Source organism: Oryctolagus cuniculus, chromosome 1, assembly GCF_964237555.1.
Source record: "Oryctolagus cuniculus chromosome 1, mOryCun1.1, whole genome shotgun sequence".
Classification (NCBI taxonomy): Eukaryota; Metazoa; Chordata; class Mammalia; order Lagomorpha; family Leporidae; genus Oryctolagus; species Oryctolagus cuniculus.
The window spans coordinates 174,805,298-174,814,519 of record NC_091432.1 but is presented as its reverse complement, the minus strand read 5'-3'; the positions used below and the strand labels follow the sequence as shown (position 1 = coordinate 174,814,519).

The following is a 9,222-nucleotide window of genomic DNA, read 5'->3' as shown; positions in this document are numbered from 1 at the left end:
GGTTCAGGCTGCTGACTGCCAATTCTCCATCCCAGCATAATCAGCACTCATCCTGTGAGATCTGTTAAGGATCCTACTGTATACTGAAGCTCCAGAACTATAACCATCAGTATTACATTCCTCAGTCACTGCAGCATATCCTGAAGGACCTGGGGAAGAACCAATGTGCACTCCAATGCTCCAGATCCGCATGATCCGGGGCACAAACCTCAGGATAAACTGCGTTTGTCATATGTGACAGAGGCAAGATCAGTGTAACATCGCCCAGTGCTGCAACTAGAGCTCTTTGTATTATAAGTTGAAACATTAGTCACATTTATGCAGCAACACCCTAGGAAAGTCATATCCATATCACAAAGTCAGAGGGCAATAGCAATTAGAGCCACGAGTCCAGGCATCTCTCAGGTTTGCCTGTTGGGACAAGCGGACATCACTCTATGTCTCACAGCACCAGAAACATGGCTTCAATCAACACAAACCCTAGTGTAATAAACGACAACTCTCTAGGGACTAAAGATGCCTGCCTTTGGAAACACACATTCACTTTAAGGGGATACTACTGCCTCCAAACGCTGCTGCAGATTAGACAATTAAGGCATCTGTAAACAGTGTTGATGTTGATTCCAGCTGAAGAAATTACTCTCATGTTGCATTTCTGGATTCACCAAAAAACAAAGCCAATGGGACAAACTGGGTGATACCCAACAATCCATCTGAAATAACGAGATCTCCCAATGAAACTTACTCCATAAAAAAAGACACTCATCTAGCATCTGCACAGAAGTCAATGCAGAATGAAGAAAGGAAGATGAGACCTCTAAAATAACACAATAGTTCTCCAGGAATATATCCTGATATGAATTAAATATGTAAAATACCTGAAAAATTTCAATATAATGACCCTAAATAAATTCGGTGAGATGAATGAGAATTTAGACACTTTAAATAAATGGAAAAGCAAAAGATGAAATAGATAGAGATTTTAATAAGTAGAAAAAAAGCTTTAAAAAGAAACAAACAGAAATTTGGGGGCTAATTACTTAGATCAGTGAAATCAACAAATACAAATGAGAATGTCAACAACAGAAGTGACCAAGTAGAAGAAAAAATTTCTGAGCTGGAGGACAAGATTTCTGAAATATGTTAGTCTGACAAAAAACAATGAGAAAATAATTTAGAAAGTGTGAAGAAAGCTCATGTGACATATGGGATACAATTAAACAAACAATCATATTATTACAGGGACATCTGAATAAGAAGAGAAGTATAATATCATTAGAACCTACTGAAGGAAATGAGTTGAAAATTTCCCAAGTTTTGAAGGAGATATGGACATCTACACATTGAAAGCTCAATGGTCTACAGCCAGACTCATCCCAAAACTCCTTCGCTGTGATATATTATAGTCAAATTGTCAAAAGTTAAGGAAAAAGAGAGAATCCCAAAGATAGTAATAAACAAATACCAAGTTACCTATAAAGGAAAACCAATTAGACTAACAGCAGACTCCAATAGGCCACAAAAGAATGGGATGATATATTCAAGGCCTTAAAAGAAAAATACTTCCAACTAAGACTACCTTCAGGGAAGCTATGCTTTGGAAGTAAAAGAAGAATAAAACATTTTCTGGACAAATAAAAACTGAAAGAATTAATCACCACCAGACCAGCCTTACAAGAAATCTTAAAGGGAGTTCTGTGTTAGAAGTAAGAATCTTGTAAACACATGGCAGTACCAAATTCACTGACAGAAGAGATACAACCAGTAATTAATCAACATAAGTACAGGAGTTAGTTCTTATATATCAATATTAACTTTGAATGTAAATTAACTAAATGTCCAAATCAAAAGATATTGGATGGCTAAGGCTGACATTATGGTACATAAAGAAAAAGCAGGAGTATCTACATTCATATCAGAGAAAACAGATTAAATTAAAAAGATATTAAAAAGATAAAGAAGGACATTATATATTGACAAAAGGAACATTTTAGCAAGAGGATGTAACATTCACAAATGTATGTACACCCAACACAAGACCAACCAGATACATACAGGAAACATTATTAGAGCTAAAGGGAGAGATGAATTCCCATTTAATAATAGTGGAGGACTTCAACACCCCACCATTATCAGTGGACAGAGCATCCAGACAGAAATCAACAGACACATCAGATTTAAAACAGTATAGAGCAAATGGACCTTACAGATGTTTACAGAGTACTTCATACAACAGCTATGTAATACAGCTCTTCTCATAAGTACATGGAGCATTTTCTAGGATAGACCAAATATTAAACCACAAATAAAGTCTCAGTAAATTTTAAAAGATTGAAATCACACCATGTTTCTTCTTAGACCATAAAGAAATAAAGCTAGAAACCAAGAATAGAAAGAATAGAACAATTACAAATGCATGGAAATTAGATAACATGCTACTGAGTTACAAATAATTCATTAAATAAATTTAAAAGGAAATCAAAGCAGTTTTGAAACAAATGGAATTGAAGATATAACATCAAAACTTGTAGGATACAACGAAGCAGTATTAAGAGGAATGTTAATGGTGGTAAGTGCTTACATTAAAAAAAAATGATCCTAAATAAGTAAAATAAGCCAGTCCCCAAAATGTAAATATCATATTTCCTATGATTTGTGGTATATAATATTTACAACACTGTCTACACTTTTGAGGAACAGTAGTTTTTCTACTTACTATTGAGGAACAGTAGTTTTTCTACTTACTACTTGTTGAATTCTTTATTTAGTGGAGCATTAAACTTGTGAATATAAAGTAAATTGAAAGCTGAAAAAATTAAGTGAAACATAAGAAAGGAAGGAGGAGGGAAAGTGGTAACAAGAGAGGGAAGGAGGAAAGGATAGGAAGTATCATTACCTTCTTAAATTATATACATACATATATATATATGACATTGTTGCTTTTATATAAAAAATGTATGTACAACCTAATGAAACATCAAAGATTTAGAAAACTAAGAACAAACAAAACCCAAAGTTATCAAAATGTGAGAAATAATAGAGCAGAAATAAATGAAAATGAAATTTAAAAAATAATACAAATGGTCAGCAAAACGAAACAAATTTCAAAGAAGTAAAACAAAATAGGCAAACCTTAACTAATTTAACAAATATAAAATGAGAGGAAAATTCAAATATATGGAATTAGAGATGAAAAAAGAGACATTACGTCCTCCCGGCGCAGGCACCGGTGCAGGCCATGGCTGCGGGTTCTCTCTGGTGCGTGCTGGCCACCCGGCTGCTCCGGCCCGCGCAGAGCCGCCACCTCCGCCATCGCCCCTTCCACCTCGCGGCAGTTCCAAATGAAGCTGTGGTCATTTCTGGGACGAAGCTGGCCCAGCAGATCAAGCAGGAAGTGTGGCAGGAGGTGGAAGAGTGGGTGGCCTCGGGCAACAAGCGGCCACACCTGAGCGTGGTCCTGGTGGGCGAGAATCCTGCCAGCCACTCCTACGTCCTCAACAAAACCAGGGCAGCTGCCAACGTGGGAATCAACAGCGAGACAATTGTGAAGCCAGCTTCAATCTCAGAGGAAGAACTGTTGAACTTAATCAACAAGCTCCATAACGACGACAATGTAGACTGCCTCCTGGTTCAGCTGCCTCTCCCAGAGCACATCGACGAGAGGAAGGTCTGTAACGCCGTGTCCCCCGACAAGGACGTGGATGGCTTCCATGTGATCAACGTAGGGCGCATGTGTCTGGACCATGTTACCTGCCACCCCCTGGGGAGTGTGGGAAATAATTAAGCGAACGGGCATCCCAACCCTGGGGAAGAGTGTGGTCGTGGCTGGAAGGTCGAAAAACGTGGGCATGCCCATTGCAATGCTGCTGCACACCGACGGGGCACACGAACGGCCTGGCGGCGATGCCACTGTTACAATATCTCACCGGTACACTCCCTAAGAGCAGCTGAAGAAGCACACCATTCGTGCAGATATTGTCGTATCTGCTGCAGGCATCCCGAACCTCATCACCGCAGATACGATTAAGGAGGGAGCAGCAGTGATTGACGTGGGAATAAACAGAGTTCAAGACCCCGTAACCGCAAAGCCCAAGTTAGTTGGAGATGTGGATTTTGAAGGCGTCAAGAAGAAAGCCAGTTACATCACCCCAGTCCCTGGGGGTGTTGGTCCCATGACTGTGGCCATGCTAATGAAGAACATCATTATTGCTGCAAAAAAAGTACTGAGGTCTGCAGAGCAGGAAGTGCTGAAGTCTAAAGAGCGGGGAGTGGCCACCAATTAACTGTTGAACCTGCGCGCTGGTCGAAGCACTCCAAGCCAACTCAGGAAGCAAGCAGGCCAGCAGAAAATGCAATGTTTTTATTTATTCTCCCGAGATGGTTTAAAATGATGCTGTGTATTTATTCAAGGCTCAAGTGGGTGGATGTTTGCGCGTATGGCTCTACAGAACCTCACCGGGGAGCATTCCAGTGTCCCGCTGGGTCGTGTGCTCCAGCCCAGAGAACCCAGTGACCTCGTGATTAGCTTGGGAGACCCTGTCACACTGATAATGGATGCCCGACTCTGTCAAGCCACTTCAGTTGAAAATTTGCCTTTTCTTGGATTGCATTTCCTAAATGCTATTCCAGTAAGAGTTGATCTCATTTTAGGTTCCAAACCTTTTGAGTTCAGCTGGTCAAACCAAAGGAAAAGTGCTGCTGCAGAGAATTAGGGCAAAGGCGAAATTTAGGAAGTCATGGCAATTAAGTCTAAAAACAATCACCCACATTTCTGTACATGTTGATTGATCACCAGATTTGTGTAAAGAGAACCAAATTGGATGGGAAGAAGACTACACGTTGGTGCGCCTGAGCTGTCTCTGTGGCCTGGTCAGACCCTGGGGAGGCGGGTAGGGTTGCTCTGTTTGCTGTCAGCCCTCATCCTGCGTGTGTTACCCTTCCGCGCCCCTCCTCCCGTTTTTATTTTCTAGGTTGAAAGGCTTGTTTCGTAAATTATTCACGTTTCTTCTCGTATTTGGATTGGCTGTGTCCTTTGGTAATTCTTGAAACTGACTTTTGGAAAACAAAACTTGGGCTTGATAATCATGAGGGCAGCTTGTACAAGTATGCAACTTCCTTGTCCACCAAAGACGCGCCAGCAGTGGCCTGCTTCTTCACATGTACCCTGTTGGCTTTCCCAAAAGGTTTTTAAGAGCTCGAGTTAATACTGAATTTAATCAGACTTTCTGATTAGAGGGTGTTTTTTTGTGTGTTTTCAATAAAACACATCTGTGGTGTGGAAAAAAAAAGAAAAAAGAGACATTACAATCGATACTACAAAAATACAATGAATCTTAAGAAACTACTTTGAAGACATATAATCTAACAAATCGTAAAATCTCAAAGAAATAGATAAATTCCTGAATATATACAACCTATCTAAATTAAATAAAAGATATAGAAATCCTAAATAAAACCACAACAAGCCATGAAATTGAAGAGGTAATTGAAGTCTAATATCAAAGTAAAATCAGAACCTCATGACTTTATATCTTAATTTTGTAAGCTGTTTAAAGAAGAAATATGGGGCTGGTGCTGTGGCATACTGGGTAAAGCTGCTGCCTGCAATGCTGGTATCCCATATGGGTGCCAGTTCAAGTCCTGGCTGCTCCACTTCCGATCCAGCTCTCTGCTATGCCCTAGCTAAGCAGTAGAAGATGGCTCAAGTTCTTGGGCACCTTCACCTTCATGGAAGACCCAGAAGAAGCTCCTAGCTCCTGACTTTGGATCGGCGCAGCTCCGGCAGTTGTGGGATCTGGGGAGTGAACCAACTTATGGAAGACCCCTCCCTCTCTTTCTCTTTTTCTCTCTGCCTCTACCTTTCAAGTAAATAAATAAATATTAAAAAATAAACAAATCCAATAGTTTTCAAACTATTCCAAAATATTGATAAACATGGAACTCTGCCAAACACTTTTTTTAACTTTTATTTAATGAATATAAATTTCCAAAGTACAGCTTATGGATTGTGGGGAACTGCAGACTGGCCACCTGTGGGAACTTCCTCACTTTTCTGTTTGCATGGCCTGTTGTAACAACTTGTGCAAAAAAGTTAAGGAAGTGCTGGCTGCTGAGAAAAACAAGTCAAGGAAGTGCTAACCACAGGGTGTCCTGAAGACACACAAACAACCTCGATGGAGCAAGATGAACTTTCGACCTGAGGCACTATGTGCCCTTCGACTTGATTGGACTGTGCCTGCATGGACGGCATGTGAACAGACTTGCCATTGGCTGGGAGCGTCCTGCTAGGGGAACCTTGGGTATATAATGGGGATAGTATTGTGTAGGATGAAGGCTTGACTTCTTTTCTTTCGCCTTGCCTCTGGATGAATAAAGTTCCATGAGAACCGAGTAAGCAGCGATCGTGTCTTTACTACTCTCGCGGGCGGGTGTCCAGCAATGGATTACAATGGCTTCCCCCCCATAACATCCCTCCCACCTGCAACCCTCCCCTTTCCCACTCCCTCTCTCCTTCCTTTCACATCAAGATTCATTTTAGATTCTCTTTATATACAGAAGATCAGTTTAGCATACATTAAGTAAAGATTTCAACAGTTTGCTCTCACACAGAAACATAAAGTGAAAAATACTGTTTGAGTACTACTTATAGCATTAAATCTCAATGTACAGCACACTAAGGAAAGAGATCCTACATGAGGAGTAAGTGCACAGTGACTCCTGTTGTTGACTTAACAAATTGACACTCTTGTTTATGGCCTCAGTAATCACCCTAGGCTCTTGTCATCAGCTGCCAAGGCTATGGAAGCCCCCTGAGTTCACTGACTCTGATCATATTTAGACAAGGCCATGGTCAAAGTGGAAGTTCTCGCCTCCCTTCAGAGAAAGGTACCTCCTTCTTTGATGACCCGTTCTTTCCACTGGGATCTCACTGACAGAGATCTTTCATTTAGGTTTTTTTTTTTTTTTCTTTTTCCAGAGTGTCTTGGCTTTCCATGCCTGATATACTCTCATGGGCTTTTCGGCCGGATCCGCATGCCTTAAGGGCTGATTCTGAGGCCAGAGTTCTGTTTAGGACATCTGACATTCTATGGGTCTGTTGTGTATCTCACTTCCCATGTTGGATCGTTTTCTCCCTTTTTTATTCTATCAGCTAGTATTTGCAGACACTATTCTTGTTTATGTGATCCCTTTGGTTCTTAGTCCTATCCTTATGAACACTTTTTGATGAGGTTATCATCCCTCTATACCAAAACCATAGACTCAGCACAAGATGAAAATTACATACTAACATCCTGATGAATATTGATGCACAAATTCTCACAAAATATTAGATAACTGAATGCAACACTACATCAAAAAGATAAGATCTCATGATCAAAAGGGATTTACTTCTTGGATGTAAGGCTGGTACAGCATTGCCAAATCAATAAATGTCATAAGTTACATCGACAGAATTAAGAATAAAAATCATATTTTATCTAGGGCTTGTGCTGTGGTAAAGCAGGTTAAATTGCTGCCTGTTAACATGAACATCCCATGTGGTGTTGGTTCATATTCTAGTTGCTTCACTTTCAACCCAGCTCCATGCTAATGCACCTTGGAAAGCAACAGGAGATGGCTCAAGTACTTGGGCCCCTGCCACCCAAGTGGGACACCCAGATTAAGTTCCTGGCTTCAGCCTGGCCCATTGTTGGACATTGTGGCCATTTGGAGAATGAACCAGCAGACGGAAGATTCTCTCTCTCTCTCTCTCTCTCTCTCTCTCTCTACTCCGCTCCCCCATGACTCTACCTTTCAAATACATAAACATTATTTTTTTGAAACTATGTAAAATATGGTCATCAAGACAGATGCAGAGAAAGCACCTGATTAGACTGAATATCCCTTCATGATTAAAAACTCTCCACAAATTATGTACAGAATGAATAAACTTCAACATTATAAAGGTTATATATGACAAACCAACAGCCATTATCATATGGCATGGTGGAATGGTGAAAGCATTTCACTTTTATTCAGTACACTATTGGAAGTATTAGCAATTGCAAGAAAAGGGGGAAAAGAAAAATAAAAGACAATGAGATGGGAAGGATGAAGTAGAAATACACTTATTAGTAGATAATATGATGTTTTACATGAAAAACCATAGATACTGCACAATAGATCTGTTACAACTTACAAATAATGCAAGAAAAGCTGTAGCATTTTTATACCAATAATGACTCACTAAAGAGAATTTAAGAAAAATCCCATTTGTATTAGTCACAAAGAATAAACTATTTTTAAATACATTTAACATTTTTACAATGAAAATATTAAAATGTTGATGAAATAAATTATAAAGGACACACAAAAATTAGAAAGATATTCCTAACTCATGTTTTATGAGAATTAATATCATTGGATTGTCTATGCTACAATCTACATGCTGGATCACTCCCCAGAAAGTAATCTACAGATTAAATATAATCGCCATCAAAATATAAGTGCACATTGTCAAAGATATTTGATGAAGATGAAAAGAACATACACTGAAGAAAAGTCTTGGCAATGAATAGTGCTGGCAAACTTAGATACATATCTGTAGAAGAATGAAAGTAGATACGTACCCCTCTTAATATCCAAAAATCCATTTACAATGATTCAAGGAGCAAAATGTAAGACCCGAAACTATGAAACTGTTAGAAGAAAACAGGGGGAATCCTTCGAAACATTGGTGTAGGTGATGATAACACCCTGAAATTATGTACAACAAAAGCAAGACTGCACAAATGGGATAATATCAAAATCAAAAGCCACTGCACAGTGAAGGAAACAATAGAGTAAACAGACACCCAATGGAATGGGAGAGATATTTGTAAGTTGCTTATCCAACAAAAGGTTAATATCCAGACTATCTCAGTGCTCAAAAACCTCAACAACACAATAAAACAATTAATCCAATTAATACATGGAAAAAGGATCTGAATAGACAGCTCCCAACAGAGAAGATACAAATGGCCAATAAATGTAAGGAAATAATGCTCAATATCTGTACCCATCAGGGAACTACAAATACAAACCACCAAGGGATATCACTTTATCTTCGTCAGAATGGCTATTCTCAAGAAGGCAGAGTAACAAATACTTGTAAGGGTATGGAAAAGGGAGAACTTTTACACACTGTTGCTGGGAATATAAATTAGCACATCCACTGTTGAAAACAGTATGGAGTTTTCTTTA

General features: G+C 39.4%; 1 pseudogene; it reads left to right on the top strand.

Annotated features, from left to right (window-relative positions):
* Nucleotides 1-3,217: 3,217 nt before the first annotated feature.
* LOC100342676 (bifunctional methylenetetrahydrofolate dehydrogenase/cyclohydrolase, mitochondrial pseudogene) lies at nt 3,218-4,816 on the top strand (annotated as a pseudogene).
* Nucleotides 4,817-9,222: the final 4,406 nt, after the last annotated feature.